Source organism: Mobula birostris, chromosome X, assembly GCF_030028105.1.
Source record: "Mobula birostris isolate sMobBir1 chromosome X, sMobBir1.hap1, whole genome shotgun sequence".
Classification (NCBI taxonomy): domain Eukaryota; kingdom Metazoa; phylum Chordata; class Chondrichthyes; order Myliobatiformes; family Myliobatidae; genus Mobula; species Mobula birostris.
In genome coordinates this window covers 45,557,762-45,574,571 of record NC_092402.1, presented here as the reverse complement: position 1 = coordinate 45,574,571, position 16,810 = coordinate 45,557,762, and the positions used below count along the sequence as shown (strand labels likewise).

Below are 16,810 nucleotides of genomic sequence, written 5' to 3'. Positions count from 1 at the left end.
AGGGAAAGTCCCAACTTCCTGTGAGCCCTTTTATGTTGTCACTCTGACCAAAACTCAACAGTGACTTCCTTCAATCTACTGCATTTCTGAACATTTAAACTGGGAAATTAGCACAATGACCGGCACCAGATAAGAGCTAGTGCAGGTTCAGACACTCCATTTATTTCAGTGAGGAATGGCCAGAACAAAGGGCAAGTTTCTCACAACTTACATGTATATGAATGGAGTTTATTTTATTGTACTTCAAAAGTCAAAGTCAAGATTATTGGCATGAGCACTTAGAATATCCCTTTAGTATTTTAAATGCTTAATAATTATGTTTTTAAAAGTTATTTTAACTATTTTGGTAATTACTAAATTAATATTCCAAGCACTTTGACATTTCAATATCTTGGGACATTTATAACCTGCAACAAAACCATTACTGGAGGCAGGGCTTCAGATTTACTACAGGAAAACACTGTGCTCCACAGAGCCTCTGCGGTTAGGAGAGACTTCAGAGACCAAGATGTCAATGCAGGTAGAAACATGCAAAAAGAAAAGGCAGCAAGCACAAGCAGCTCTCCACTTATTGAGCTGTGGAAACCTCCCATGGGTCAAATCTGCCCTGCAGACCAGATGTTATGCATCATTGTTTTATACATCCAGTCTCTGATGCAATAAAACCAAGTCTGCAAGAGTACACCAAGTCTCCTTGCTTTATGATACCACTTTCTTTCCTCACAGACTGAAAGAAAATACACCCGTAATGCTATTTATTGTAAGTTTATCTTCAATGAAATATTAATTTTAACAAGACAATGTATAGCTTTAAACAGACAGCAATGGACGACATACTCTGAATTCTTCTGATGGATTACTACCTTGTAATTCATTTAGAGATAGCCATTACCCTCAATTTAATTTTCCTTAAGATCTTATTAAATCTCATTCAATAAGATACCGTCTGGTTAGTGAAATTTGTCTGAACATTCAAAATAAACTTTTATTTGCAATGTGGTAAGAACTGAATGTTCATTGCACCTGAACTGTAGCACTGACTTGCATTTTCTTTCATGAGACTTATTGTTGGAGGGAGTGATTACTTAAGTTGGTAAAATAGGGTAACTAATTAACCAGGCATCTTTGTTATGAATATCATCATGCTTAAGTTGTTAGCATTGCACTCAGCCAAGTGTGGAAAACATTCCTTAGCAGTACTTGCTTCTTGAAGATGGTGGAAAGGCTTTGGAGAATCAGAAGGTGAATCTCATGCTGCGGAACATTCAGTCGCTGTCAAGTTATTATGGCTGAAGTACTGAAAGCCATGTATTTACTTAGCATCTTCCACAAACTCAGCTTTCTCCAAAATAATTTAGTGCCAATTACTTACTTTACAAAGAAACACGGGAACCAATATATGCACAACTAAGTACCACAAATGGCAATGCAACATAACCAGATCATCTTTTCTTTCCCCAGTCCTGATGAAGGGTTTTGGCCTGAAACGTCGACTGTTTACTCTTTTCCATAGATGCTGCTTGGCCTGCCGAGTTCCTCCAGCATTTTGTGTGTGTTGCTTGTGATCAAGACAATTGTTTTGATAATTTTGCAAACACTAAGTTTGAAACATTGGCCACAGCTGGACTGAATACTCAAGTTTGCAAATGAAAGCTTGGAATATGAGTTTTCCAACCACATGACTGTACAAATGCACCCCATCATCAGCAAAGACTCATTGGCCAGAAGCCATAATTAAACATGCAGTGAGAATCTAGGATGAACCCAAAGTTCTGGGTTCAGCGCTTGTACAGTATATTCATCCCAAAGTCATTAAAAAAAATAACCTTCCATTTATGGGTTCCAGAGAAGCTTTTGTGGGTCATTGGGAATATGTATTTTGCTTACTGCCAATTTTACAGCTGGTGAACTGATAAAATGGCTGAAAATAATCGAGGAAAAAGTGTAGAAAAAAAATCACACCTTCAACCACATAAAAATATAAATAATTCCTAAATATTTCACAACACATCCAAAACTTCTTTAAAGAGTAAATTTGCACCGAAAACTGTCAACAGTGTGCTTAGGAATGCAATCAGAAGATTGCTTAAACACACATTCCCTCTTAGACCTGTCATTATCTCAAATATAACTCTCTCAAGATAATAGTCCTCATGCACAAACAGAACATATTTATAAACTTTAAATTCTACCTTCCACATGCAGCAACATAATTAATTCAGGAAGGGGTGGAATAAGATGCCAAAAACACACAAGCAGCGCATCAAGATCAACGTGTATATTGTCTGTCAGTTTCCTTTCCTTTTCTCTAGTTGCACCACATTTCATGAGGCACCAGTGTTCTCCATTACCGCACTCTCATGAGAACTTTCTGTGTTCAAGTTTAGGATTGAATAACACAGCAGTATTTACTCACTTGGCTTGTATTTATCCAGAACAATAATGCTGGAAGGTCAATCCAAATTCTGTCCACTGCGGCACTGAACTGGTTGATATCAAATGAGCTTAAATTCCAGTGACTGCAGACAAAAGAGTTCAGGCAGGACCAGAATAAGTTGCTCTTTAAAGCAAGCTCATTTATACGCTCACAGGAATTCCCCACCCCTTTCAAGCAAGAAATGGAAATAGGGTGACTCACCACACTCATTACACAGTCATCATGCTTACTGTCCATGTGATAATTGAGATGCGTTGTCAGCCTTAACGTCAACACCCACGATTTACATACAAAAAGCAGTTCCACTGCACAGTCAGTTAACACTTAGTGCACCAACTATTCAATATGGCTTTTAAAATCCAGTCAACTTTTTTAAAAATCAAAACTTTAGAAAAGATGTTCTTGTAAATTTTTCATGAGAATTAAATGGCAGAATTAAAACATGCTCTCCAATAAGATGGTGGCACGTTCGGCTTCTACGGGGCCAACCAAAGGTGTTATTGTCTTTTTTTTAAAACTTTTCTTTATGATTGCAAGACCTGCTGGACATTAAGAACTGAAATACTGCAGCTCTACCCCATCAGCAAGTTGCTCGATGGTAGAGAAACTGAAGGAGCTGGACTTGGTGCAGACCGTGATGCTGCCTACAACAGAGAGGAGTCGGTGAGCGAAGGTGACGTGCAGTCTAACAGCAAGTGGTCATCTTAGATGTTTTTCTTGTCATTCTAAGACACTGTTGGATATTGGTAATGTAGAATGCTGCAAGTCTGATTCACCGCTTTACTGGCGTATGGTGGGGGTGGACAGCGGGAGAGCTTGTGGCCTTGGTCGTAGTGAGGACTAGGCCTCAAACTGCAGTGTTGCCTGTTTTGCAGCCGCCCAAGAGACAGGCGTCAGAAACAGCGCGCACCACCAGAGTGCCAGAGGCGGTGTGGCGCAATGCCAAACTGCAGTTGCTGCTGCCCTCCAGTGTTCACTTAGCAGAAGACAAGATGTATTGTGTTCAACTACAGACTGCTGCAACATTTATGGACTCAGGGACTTGAACTATATTTTTTGGTGTGACTATGTTTACTGCTGTCTTATATGTGATATATGTGCCTTGTACGGTGTATGATTGTTGGTACTGTGTTTTGCAACTTGGCCCCAGAGTAACACTATTTCATTTGGTTGTATTCATGTATGGTTGAATGACAATAAAATTTGAACTTAAATTTGAATATTTTCCAAATTCAAGGGCTACAGACTTGGTGAGGACTACCCAAATAACAGTGTGCACATTTGCTGCCAAAGCCAAAAATTAGGGTCATCTTGCAGAGCAAAAATAACTCACTTTCCAATCTTCATTATCCTCATTTCCATAAACTGCAAGAAACTACTTCATTATTGATTTATGATTATCTGTCATTAAGGACCCCCGGCATCCAGGATATGACTTCTTCTCATTACTCCCATCAGTGAGGTAGTACAGTTTCCTCTCTTCTGCCATCAAATTTCTTAACGGTCAGTGAACACTATCTTGCTATTTTGCCACTTACTTGGTTCATTGACAGCTGTCCTCAATCCATTCTGGGACCCAATCTCTGGAATCCCTTCTCTGGACTCCTGCTTCACCTCTCTTAACATTTTCTAGTCTTTATTAAACATGGTTTTCTCTTTTTTTTCCATGCTAACATCCTCTTTAGTTTAAGGTTCATTGTTACAGGAGTGAAACACTTTTTAAGGACTCTTATCCATCCTACAATTGCCCCTACACCGACATTGGTGTTGTGGTAATATAAGAAATTAAAAACTTACTTCTGATTTATTTATGAAAAATTCTACTTGAAGGCACAGCTTTCATAGGACAATATTACATGAAAATTATGGAGAGAGAGATGAAGGTTAGGGGGGAGGAGGAGAGGGAGGGCGAGGGGAGGAGGGGGAGGAGGTGCAGCGTAGGTTCACAAGGTTAATTCCCGGGATGGCAGGACTGTCATATGTTGAAAGAAGGAGCGACTGGGCTTGTATACACTAGAATTTAGAAGGATGAAAGGGGATCTGATTGAAACATATAAGATTATTAAGGGATTGGACACGGAGGCAGGAAGCATGTTCCCGCTGATGGGTGAGTCCAGAACCAGAGGCCACAGCTTAAGAATAAGGGGTAGCCCATTTAGAACAGAGTTGAGGAAAAACTTTTTCACCCAGAGAGTGGTGGATATGTGGAATGCTCTGCCCCAGAAGGCAGTGGAGGCCAAGTCTCTGGATGCTTTCAAAAAAAGAGATGGATAGAGCTCTTAAAGATAGCAGAATCAAAGGTTATGGGGATAAGGCAGGAACTGGATACCGATTGTGGATGATCAGCCATGATCACAGTGAACGGCAGTGCTGGCCGAAGGGCCGAATGGCCTACTCCTGCACCTATTGTCTATTGAGAGGGGGAGGAGGAGGAGGAGGAAGGAGGAAAAGGAGGGAGTAGGAGGAAGAGAGGGGGAAGGGGGTGAGGAGGAGGGAGAGGAGGGGAGGGAGATGAGGAGAAGAGGGAGAGGGGAGGAGGGGAGGGGAGGAGGGGAGGGAGAGGGGAGGGAGAGGGGAGGGGAGGAGGAGAGGGAGAGGGGAGGGGAGGAAGAGAGGGAGAGGGAAGGAGGAGAGGGAGAGGGGAGGAGGAGAGGGAGAGGGGTGGAGGAGAGGGAGAGGCGGGGAGGAGGAGAGGGAGAGGGGAGGAGGAGGAGAGGGAGAGGGAAGGAGGAGGAGAGGGAGAGGGGAGGAGGAGGAGAGGGAGAGGGGAGGAGGAGGAGGGGATGAGGGGGAGAGGAGGGGAGAGGAGGGGAGAGGAGGGGAGAGGAGGGGAGAGGAGGGGAGAGGAGGGGAGAGGAGGGGAGAGGAGGGGAGAGGAGGGGAGGGGAGGGAGGAGGAGGAGAGGGAGAGGGGAGGAGGAGGAGAGGGAGAGGGGAGGAGGAGGAGGAGAGGGAGAGAGGAGGAGGAGAGGGAGAGAGGAGGAGGAGAGGGAGAGGGGAGGAGGAGGAGGAGAGGGAGAGGGGAGGAGGAGAGGGAGAGGGGAGGAGGAGGAGGAGAGGGAGAGGGGAGGAGGAGGAGGAGAGGGAGAGGGGAGGAGGAGGAGGAGAGGGAGAGGGGAGGAGGAGGAGGAGAGGGAGAGGGGAGGAGGAGGAGGAGAGGGAGAGGGGAGGAGGAGGAGGAGAGGGAGAGGGGAGGAGGAGGAGGAGAGGGAGAGGGGAGGAGGAGGAGGAGAGGGAGAGGGGAGGAGGAGGAGGAGAGGGAGAGGGGAGGAGGAGGAGGAGAGGGAGAGGGGAGGAGGAGGAGGAGAGGGAGAGGGGAGGAGGAGGAGGAGAGGGAGAGGGGAGGAGGAGGAGGAGAGGGAGAGGGGAGGAGGAGGAGGAGAGGGAGAGGGGAGGAGGAGGAGGAGAGGGAGAGGGGAGGAGGAGGAGGAGGAGAGGGAGAGGGGAGGAGGAGGAGGAGAGGGAGAGGGGAGGAGGAGGAGGAGAGGGAGAGGGGAGGAGGAGGAGGAGAGGGAGAGGGGAGGAGGAGGAGGAGAGGGAGAGGGGAGGAGGAGGGGGAGAGGGGAGGAGGAGGAGGAGAGGGAGAGGGGAGGAGGAGGAGGAGAGGGAGAGGGGAGGAGGAGGAGGAGAGGGAGAGGGGAGGAGGAGGAGGAGAGGGAGAGGGGAGGAGGAGGAGGAGAGGGAGAGGGAGAGGGGAGGAGGAGGAGAGGGAGAGGGGAGGAGGAGGAGAGGGAGAGGGGAGGAGGAGGAGAGGGAGAGGGGAAGAGGAGGAGAGGGAGAGGGGAAGAGGAGAGGGAGAGGGGAAGAGGAGAGGGAGAGGGGAAGAGGAGAGGGAGAGGGGAAGAGGAGAGGGAGAGGGGAAGAGGAGAGGGAGAGGGAGAGGGGAGGAGGAGGAGGAGAGGGAGAGGGGAGGAGGAGGAGGAGAGGGAGAGGGGAGGAGGAGGAGAGGGAGAGGGGAGGAGGAGGAGGAGAGGGAGAGGGGAGGAGGAGGAGAGGGAGAGGGGATGAGGAGGAGAGGGAGAGGGGATGAGGAGGAGAGGGAGAGGGGATGAGGAGGAGAGGGAGAGGGAATGAGGAGGAGAGGGAGAGGGGATGAGGAGGAGAGGGAGAGGGGATGAGGAGGAGAAGGAGAGGGGATGAGGAGGAGAAGGAGAGGGGATGAGGAGGAGAAGGAGAGGGGAGGAGGAGGAGAAGGAGAGGGGAGGAGGAGGAGAAGGAGAGGGGAGGAGGAGGAGAAGGAGAGGGGAGGAGGAGGAGAAGGAGAGGGGAGGAGGAGGAGAAGGAGAGGGGAGGAGGAGAAGGAGAGGGGAGGAGGAGAAGGAGAGGGGAGGAGGAGAGGGAGAGGGGAGGAGGAGGAGGAGAGGGATGGAGAGGAGGGGAGAGGGTGTAGAGGGGAGCAGGTGAGGGGTGAGAGCAAGTCAAGGGTAGAAGGGGGGACATGTCTCATTTAACTTACAGGGCTCTGAGTTTTTTAGAACATGATAAATCAATTTAGGTACAAGGTATTTTCTAAGGTTGCTTATTTTGGAAAATTCATATTTTTATTGCCACAAGCTTCAACTCAAACAATCGTTATGAAGCAACAATTTCCTTTTGAACAAACACTAAATGTAAGAATTTGCAAAATAACCTTGTAGATCACTTCCTGTTGATTGATGTAATGTAAGCAATTTTTTTTGCAGCGATGCCATCTCCTTCCCATGTTGTGGAGGATAAGTAATGAAGTAGGCTGATTGAGTCTATGTATTTGTTGTAACTTGTTTAGCAACAAATGTCTATTGTGACCTGCAATATATCTTCAGAGTGTGGGTCAGCTCGTAGCACTTTCAGTGTTGATTCAAAAGTTTTAGATTCATGCAAAAACCTGCAGATGCTGGAAATAAAAAGTAATAGAAAATGCTGGAAATTCTTGGGTCACTGAAACCTAAACTCTGCTACTCTTACTCAGATGTGGCCTGATTTACCATGTCTTCCCACAATTTTTTATTTTTAATTTAGCTTTAGAGTTCAAATCCCTATCTGGAAATTTGAGCTCAAAAGTCCAGCCTGATTCCGCTTTCAGGAGAAGCTTCAAAGGAAAGTCCAACTTGGATAATATCACATTGCTGTTTGATTGAGTTTCTCAGGATGTTGCTGGGACTTAAGGACACGAGGTTCTGGGAAAGGTTGAATAGGTTAAGACTTTATTCCTTGAAATGTAGAAGAATGAGTGGAGATTTGATAGAGGGTTACAAAATTATGGGGGATATAGATAGGGTAAATGCAAGCAGTTTTTTTTCCACTGAGGTTGGGTGAGACCAGAACTAGAGGTCATAGGCTAGGGGTGAAAGGTGATATATTTAAGGGGTACCTCCTCACTCAGAGGGTGGCATGGGTGTGGAATGAACTGTCAGTAGGAGTGGTCAGAATCAGAATGCAGATTTGATTTCAACGCTCAAGAGAAATTTGGATAAGTACATTGATGAGTGGAGTATGGAGGGCAATGGTCCATGTGCATGTCCATGGGACTAGGCGGGATAACATTTTGGCAAGGACTGGATGAGCTGAAAGGCCTGTTTATATGCTGCCATGCTCTATAGCTGTATTAATTGTACTAGTTGCTGTATTCAACGAAGATACATTACTGACTACAAAATGGATTGAGTTGACCTAAAAGGGATGGGAAACATGCTATTCATTAGCAAACTCTGGACTCCTGAGGATCAACATCTCCCTCTGCAACTGGATGCTTGACTTTCTGACCAAGACTGCAGTCAGCAAGGACCGGCAGCAACACCTCCACCATGATTATTCTAAACACTGGCAGTCCACCATATTGTGTCATCAATCCCCTACTCTACTCCCCGTACACTCAGGGATTGTGTGGTCAAATTCTCTTCTAACTCTATCTACAAATTTGCAAATGAATCAATCGTAGTGGGCCATATCTCAAATAAAAAATCGGAGTACAGGAAGGAGATAGAGAGGGCTTTGTGATTAGGCTTCATGATAACAACTTCTCCCGCCAAAGTCAACAAAATAGAACAGCTGGTCATTGACTTCAGAAAGAGGGCTGACACACATCCTCCTGTCACATCAGTGGTGTTGAGGCTGAGAGTGTGAGAGAGCTTCAAGTTCCTTGGTGTGAACATCACCCATAGTCAGGCCTGGTCTAACCACACTGATGTTATGGCCAAGAAAGCTCAGCAACACTTCTACTTCCTCAAGAGGCTAAAGAAATTTGACATGTCCCTATCGACTCAGACCAATTTTTATCAATGTCTGGATACATAACAGCTTGGACTGGCAACTGCTCTGTACAAGACTGCATGAAACTGCAGAGAGTTATGGACACAGCTCAGAACATTACAGGAACCAGCCTCCCCTCTATGGACTCGGTGCATACTTTTTTGCTGCCTCATTAAAGCAGCCAGCATCATCAAAAACCTCACCCACCCCAGATATTTTCTCTTCTCCCCTTTCTCATTGGCAGGAGATACCAACAGGCTCAAGGACAGCTTATATCCCAATTATCAAAATCTCTTGTACAATAAGATGAACTCTTAGACTCACAATCTACTTCATTATGATCTTGCACTTTATGATCTACCTCACTGTCGTTTTTTTTAGTAGCTTTTACACTTTATTCTGCATCGTTATTGTTTTACCTTATTCTAGCTCAAAGCACTGTGTAATGGCTTGATCTGTATAAAAAGTATGCAAGACAAGCTTTTCGCTGTATCTTCATATGTAGAAACATAGAAAGCCTACAGCATAATACAGGCCCTTTGGCCCACAAAGCTGTGTCAAACATGTCCTTACCTTAGAAATTACCTAGGGTTACCCATAGCCATCTATTTTTCTAAGCCCTTTGTATCTATCCAGGAGTCTCTTAAAAGACCCTATCGTATCCACCTCCACCACCGTCGCCGGCAGCCCATTCCACGCAATCACCACTCTTTGTCAGAGGGAAAAAGCCTCTGACTATCCACACAATCAATGCCTCTCATCATCTTGTACACCTCTATCAGGTCACCTCTCATCTTCCGTCACTCCAAGGAGAAACAGCTGAGTTCACTCAACCTATTCTCATAAGGCATGCTCCCCAAACCAGGCAACATCCTTGTAAATCTCCTCTGCACCCTCTCTATGGTTTCCACATCCTTCCTGTGGTGAGGCGACCAGAATTGAGCACAGCACTCCAAGTGGGATCTAACCAGGGTCCTATGTAGCTGCAACATTACCTCTCAGCTCTTAAACATAATCCCACGATTGATGAAGGCCAATGCACCATATGCCTTCTTAACCACAGAGTCAACCTGCGCAGCAGCTTTGAGTGTCCTATGGACTCAGACCCCAAGATCCCTCTGATCCTCCACACTGCCAAGAGTCTTACCATTAATACTATATTCTGCCATCATGTTTGACCTACCAAAGTGAACCACCTCACACTTATCTGGGTTGAACTCCATCTGCCACTTCTCAGCCCAGTTTTGCATCCTATCATTGTCTCGCTGTAACCTCTGACAGCCCTCCACACGTGACAATACCCTTCATACATGTGACAATAATAAACCAATACCAATGTAAAGGCAGAGCTTTCTTTTAATAGTTAGAGATAGGATAGTTTAGGGGAATGGGCAAAGAAAAGGCAAATAAAATACAATGTTGGAAAGTGTATGGTCATGCACTTTGGTGGAAGAAGTAAACGGGCAGACTATTATTAAAGCAGGATCTCCCAGTGGCCACACATTTTAATTCCATGTCCCATTCTGATATGTCTATCCACGGCCTCCTCTACTGTAAAGATTAAGCCACACTCAGGTTGGAGGAACAATACCTCATATTCCGTCTGGGTAGCCTCCAACCTGATGGCATGAACACTGACTTCTCAAACTTCTGCTAATGCCCCACCTCCCCCTCGTACTCCATCTGTTATGTATTTATATACACATATTTTTTCTCTCTCTCCTTTTTCTCCCTCTGTCCCTTTCACTATACCCCTTGCCCATCCTCTGGGCTTCCCCCCTCCCCCTTTTCTTTCTCCCTAGGCCTCCTGTCCCATGATCCTCTCATATCCCTTTTGCCAATCAACTGTTCAGCTCTTGGCTCCATCCCTCCCCCTCCTGTCATCTGCTATCATTTCGGATCTCCTCCTCGCCCTCTCAAATCTCTTACTAGCTCTTCTTTCAGTTAGTCCTGACGAAGGGTCTCGGCCCGAAACGTCAACTGTACCTCTTCCTAGAGATGCTGCCTGGCCTGCTGCGTTCACCAGCAACTTTTATGTGTGTTGCTATTATTTAGATGGGGAGAGAATTCAAAACACAGAGGTGCAAAGGGACTTAGGAGTCCTTGTGCAGGATACCCTAAGGATTAACCTCCAGGTTGAGTCGGTGGTGAAGAAGGTGAATGCAATGTTGGCATTCATTTCTAGAGGTACAGAAAACAAGAGCAGGGATGTGATGTTGAGGCTCTATAAGGCACTCGTGAGACCACACTTGGAGTATTGTGTGCAGTTTTGGGCTCCTTATTTTAGAAAGGATATACCGACATTGGAGAGGGTTCAGAGAAGATTCACATGAATGATTCCAGGAATGAAAGGGTTACCGTATGAGGAACGTCTGACAGCTCTTGGGCTGTATTCCCTGGAGTTCAGGGAAATGTCAAAAAGCCTGAACAGATTCGATATGGCAAAGTTATTTCCCATGGTAGGGGAGTCGAGGACAAGAGGGCACGACTTCAGGATTGAAGGACGTCCATTTAGAACAGAGATGCAGAGAAATTACTTTAGTCAGAGGGTGGTAAATCTGTAGAATTTGTTGCCACGAGCGGCTTTGGAGGCCAAGGTCATTGGGTGCATTTAAGGCAGAGATAGATTGGTTTTTGATTAGCCAGGGCATCAAAGGGTACAGGGAGAATGCAGGGGAGCGGGAATGACTGGAAGAATTGGATCAACCCACGATTGAATGGCAGAGCAGACTCGATGGGCTGAATGGCCTACTTTTGCTCCTGTATCTTATGGTCTTATGGATAAGAATCCTGAATGAAATGCAGCTGCAGTAAGCACAAAACATATTGAGGAAAGTTGAAATCAAGTTTTGGCTAAAATGACACTTTAGGCAGTTTTTAAAAGAACATTCTCATTCATCAGAATGAGAATTATGAAATTGACTTGGAGTGAACTTTCTCAACAATATAAATTACACCATTCTGTTTCTGTTGTCCAAAACAGCAGTTGTATGGGAATGCACTACTGCCTTCAACACAGCTTCATTGGCGAGATCATTATACAATGGAAAACAACATTACAGTTAGAGGTGATCACGGCACATCAGATGTGTCAATCCACATTTAATCTTAAACAAGTATCCAATATTACAGATATATCAAAAATTGTTAATTTCCAGTGTACAATTACAAAAGAAAAATTTCACTTAAGCCACATACATGATCATTTGTATTTATTACCTTTAGCTCCATTCATCAACAAATTTTGGGCAAATGCCATTTTAGCCAAAACTTAATTTATTGGACATAATAGAAGAACAAATTTAAACAGCAATGATAAATTAACAAATAAGTGTTCAGGTGCTAAGTAAAAGAGATTTCCATTTATAACAAACAAAAGGAAATCTGCATATGTTGGAAATCCAAGCAACACACACAAAATGCTGGAAGAACTCAGCAAGTCAGGCAGCATCTATGGAAAAGTGTATAGTCCTGCCGAAGGGTCTCAGCCCGAAACATCAACTGTACTCTTTTCCATAGATGCTGCCTGGCCTGCTGAGTTCCTCCATCATTTTGTGTTTGCATTTATAAACCAATTTTCAGCACATCTTCAAGTGCTTTATAGTCAAGTTAACAATTTGTAAGAATTGTCACAATACAAAGTTAACAGCAATGTTTGCAACAGGACTTGCAAAATCTTCCATACTTCGCAAAACAGAAATTGGGTGCATGCATTCCTTTGATCACTGTGGACTATAGACTATCTGGACCAAGAAAGAACAGTGACCTGCTCGACTGACCTTTACTATTGCTGCTCTGACTGGTCATCAAGAGGTGGCAGACAGATTTATCACCATCATACTGTTGATCTTCTGGGTTCATGAATATTTCACTAGCGCCTAGACAGTTCTGCATTTTTATTATATAAAATCTTCTCCTCATCTCCCCCGAAAGGGCTGAGAACACTGGCAAGCCTCTGGCCCCTTGCCCCAAAGTAGATTTTTCACATGTCACCTTGGCCAGTGAAGGTCAACAAGCCTTCAGGTGATGTCACCACCAAGGCCACTAATCCCTCACATGCATATTTTTCAGCACCAAGCTCTTGGTAACAATTATGAACAGGACCGTTGGTTGAGTTCACTTCACTCTCCAGCCAAGAAATACTGAGACACGTCACAGCTCCAGCATTGTTGCCTTAATGGAGTAATGCTCATACAAAACAGACTAAGAAACAAAGCTGGGACTTTCTGGTCTTTGGCTTAATACCAACAGCAGTTCATATTTAGTATCTTTGATGTAATGTAATGATGAATGGTACATTTATTCACCAAAGGTGCAACTTTAACTCTACACAAAAGCAGGCAGCTAAAATATTTTTATTTATCACCCTCTTCATTCGACTGCCTTTCCAGAGATTATAATATTAATTTGTTTCTTTGAGCAGGCATGTGGCACAACCCTTGGCAAGAAGAGATCTGCTTTGAATATGCCTGTCATGCTTCAATGATGTCATTAGGCCCCCGTTTACAATATTAACCTAATACTCCAGGCTACACAACGAAAGCTAAAATCTGCAGTAACCTGAGTACCATCACCATTACCGTCACCCCTCCCCCCGCCCCACCTTTGACCAAGAAGCTTTCACGATCGTACTGCTGAACCTTCACCTGACTGCTGGTGCTTCTTAAAGTAACCACATTATCCTCAAGCAACCCAAAATCCTGCCCTCAAAACATGGAATTCCCCACCAGGATGGAGCAGGAGATTATGTCCACACTGATCAATTTAGAGAATGGAGATATCGTGAGCCTCAGAGTTCACCCTATCCACCTCAACTTTAAGAGCATGAATCCAATTAATTAAAATCTGGCTTAATGATTTCCTACCTCTGTTTACATTTATGCCCACTAATAGTTAACTGTTCCATAGACATGTTATTGATATTACAACACTGTTGAATTAAATCAGTCTAGGCTGAGGGTTCTTCTGAAGATTTGCAAAGAGACAATGGTAGTTTTTTTTAATCAATTAAATGCAGTACAAGTGTGACAGACAGTCACAGATCTTTGCTCAATATCACATGACATAAATCTGGGTTAAATTTACACTGGAAGAATTAAACTCTTCACCAGATTCTTTTTCTCCCCCAAATTAGTAAAAATAGACCTTTTGTTCTCTGATTTTACGCAAGATTTTGGCCGAACGTTGAGACTAGCAGCCGAGCTTAATGATCCAGAGTGGAAGTGTCAGCTTTACTTTACTGATGTTACAAACAGTGGCTGCAACTCCATATGGTTTCCATGATTAATTGAGACTTGGGAAGTGTGTTACTGCCTGCCATTCTGAGCCACTTTAGCATGTGGTAACCTGTAATTGGGAGCTGGCGAGTAGGTAGCTGCTCTGTCCGACCTTCGCTCATTTGTTTCACAGGGGCGCTGTCATTTATGTCTGGGAGCATGATGAAGTACAACATGGTAATTACCCCCAAAACAATAGGGTCAGAAGTGCTTGGAGAAGCAGGGAGCTGTGACAGAGTGAAAAATGTCAGGTATCTGTTACTGTCAGCCTCCAAAAAGACGCTATTCATCACCGCTATTAGGCATCAAACAGGAACTAGTGATGTGTAAATTTAATTAGATAGACAAAAGTCACAGGAAGCCAGGGAAAGGTACTCGCAACAAAGCAAATGCCGGTAACATGGGATTGGAGGGAGCAGATACATTTCTTTACAATTCAAAAGAGGCCAACAGTTTTATAGGCTCCTCCATATTGGCTCCCTGAATTTTGCGTTGAATGGAACAGCTTGCTATTGCCTCTTTAAATGTTCCGTTATCAACATTCATTGACATCTGGCTGTTTTTCAGCTGTGATTAGAAATCACCCTCCGTGAGAATGGCTCTGCAGTTTAAAATCTCACATGCCATTTGAAATGCTGTACTTTTATCCATTTTCATTAAGAAAACTAAATTACATGAGTTTTCCTGGTTAAGTTCAATAGTCTTACAATTTTGATGGTTGACATCAACTAATGGAGGTGCAGCCAGTGATATATCCCACTACAATGAATCTAAGAACTTTAATAAAAGAAAAACAGTATTACACTGAAATTGCTGGCTTATTTTCCTCCAGATTAATTGCACATATCTCTTCAATTTATATTTATAAAGCACTCTTAACTTAAGAAAACACCTCAAGGTACTTCAGGAAAGAGCAATCAAACAAGCAGTGACACAACCAAAGGAGGTACAGTATTAGGATGAATGATGTAACTGTAAAGCTTGGCCAAAGAGAGTTTAAGGAAGATCTTAAGGGAGGAGAGGGAGGTGGGCAGTTGTCGAGATTCATGTGTGGAACAGCACAACTTCTGATCCAGACGAACTGACGAAGCAACCATCAATGGGAAGGAAAAGTGAATGGGAACAAATAAAATCTATAGTTGAAGGAATGCAGTATTCATGGAAGACTGTTGCTTTGAGATAGACTGCAAAAGAGTAGAATAGAGGACTGGAAGGATTTAAATACAAAGATGAGAATTTTAAGTTTGAGGCACTGGTGAGATTAGTGAGTACACTGTTAATGAGTTAAAGGGTCGATGCTTGGGCAAGAGTACTGGAGCAGAATTTCCTTACAGTTGCACAGATGGATTGATTTTGGTTTTAACAGAAAGTTGTATTGTGTCTGCCCTCAGTGGTACAACTTTAGCTCAAACATGCTTTCATTCAAAACAATAAGAATATTGTGTAAAGACTATGGCAGATTTTTCACTGCAATCCTCAAACCTTTTCATATTCTCAACATATTCTTCAACTATAGCAGTAGTAGAATCACAGCTTTATGTATAAACTAGTAAGTTGGTGCAGCAGAACGAAAAAATATGTGTAACACCCTGGTAAAGATGTTACAGCTAATGCTGTAGGGTATTTCATGTAATGGTTTTCTGTGGAAGCAGTGTGTTCTGCTGGTAGTGTTTGAGTTACCGTTAAAGATAAGGGATGCTTAGGAATGTTGTGTCATCCAATCAGGAAGGTGGAACTGGGAGAAGGTTCAAGAGAACACTGGGGGAGAGGTTTTGTGACACACCAAGATGGGTTGAGGTCTTTATCGCTGAGAGATGGAGAGAGAAGAAGCTTGAGAGTACCGGCTGTAGGATTAGATCCGGCGGGAATGTGTGATTCAGAGGAGCCCAAGAGGGGGAAATCTACTGGGGATCAGTGAATAGGAGTTGGTACCATGAGCACATCGGACACAACGTCTTTTGGAAGATTTGAGCTCCAACCTGCGTACATATGACTGTTTAATTATGATGGGCCCTTTTGGTTTTTTCTTTATTAACTGTTTGGTTAAGTTAACATTCATAAATATGCTTTTTTTTTACAATTGCCTTCAGTGTACAATTTGTCATTTCTTGCTGACAGGCAATTGCATGGGGGCAGTAAATTACATAGTATTCACACATATTGGAGTTTGGGTGAGCAAGACATCCCAACCTCATGGGTTTGGAAGGACCAAAGTCATATCAACCCTAGATGTATGGAGTTTGAGAAAGGTGGTTTTCTCACCATTGGCTGTTAGCAAGGGGTTAATGAGCTGCAGCTCTAAAGATGCCCAGTAAAAAGGGGTTTCATATGCTTTTATAATAAACACAAGATGTTCTGCAGGTGTTGGAAATGCAAAGCAACATACACAATATGCTGGAGAAACTCAGCAGGTCAGGCAACATCTATGGAAATTAATGTATTTAGAAGAACAGAGCAAATCTACTATGTGATGCTGACTACTAAGATACCAACATTCTACTCCTGTCACATGATAAACAAGCCAACATGGTGAAACTAATTCATAGGAATATAAAACATTTGCAGCAGAGGAGGCCATTAGGTCCATAGTGGTCCAAAAGAGCCACAGCTTAATCCCACAGTCCAGCATTTGGTACATAACCCTGCAGATTATTGTTCTTCAAGGACATATCCAAGTATATTTGAAAGGCCGCACCACGAGCACCGGACGCTCCCACTTCCTCCAAACTAAAGGTGTAGCCATGGGCACCCGTATGGGTCCCAACTATGCCTGCCTTTTTGTTGGCTTTGTGGAACAGTCCTTGTTCCAAGCCTATACTGGTATCTGTCCCCCACTTTTCCTTCGCTACATCAACGACTGCATTGGTGCT

The 16,810-nt window shown here is 44.1% G+C and overlaps 1 protein-coding gene across 15 annotated transcripts in view; it reads right to left on the bottom strand.

Annotated features, from left to right (window-relative positions):
- The window catches only part of raraa (retinoic acid receptor, alpha a), an 866,000-nt gene that overhangs the window by 265,278 nt on the left and 583,912 nt on the right, over positions 1 to 16,810 (bottom strand). Inside the window, exon 1 of one of the 15 annotated variants that reach the window (XM_072249121.1) lies at positions 2,417 to 2,569. The exons of 13 other annotated variants lie outside the window; for them this stretch is intronic. The gene's annotated coding sequence lies outside the window, so the exon portion shown is untranslated. Of the gene's footprint in view, positions 1 to 2,416; positions 2,570 to 16,810 lie in introns of those variants that run through there. One more of the 15 variants, XM_072249130.1, reaches the window with a different exon arrangement.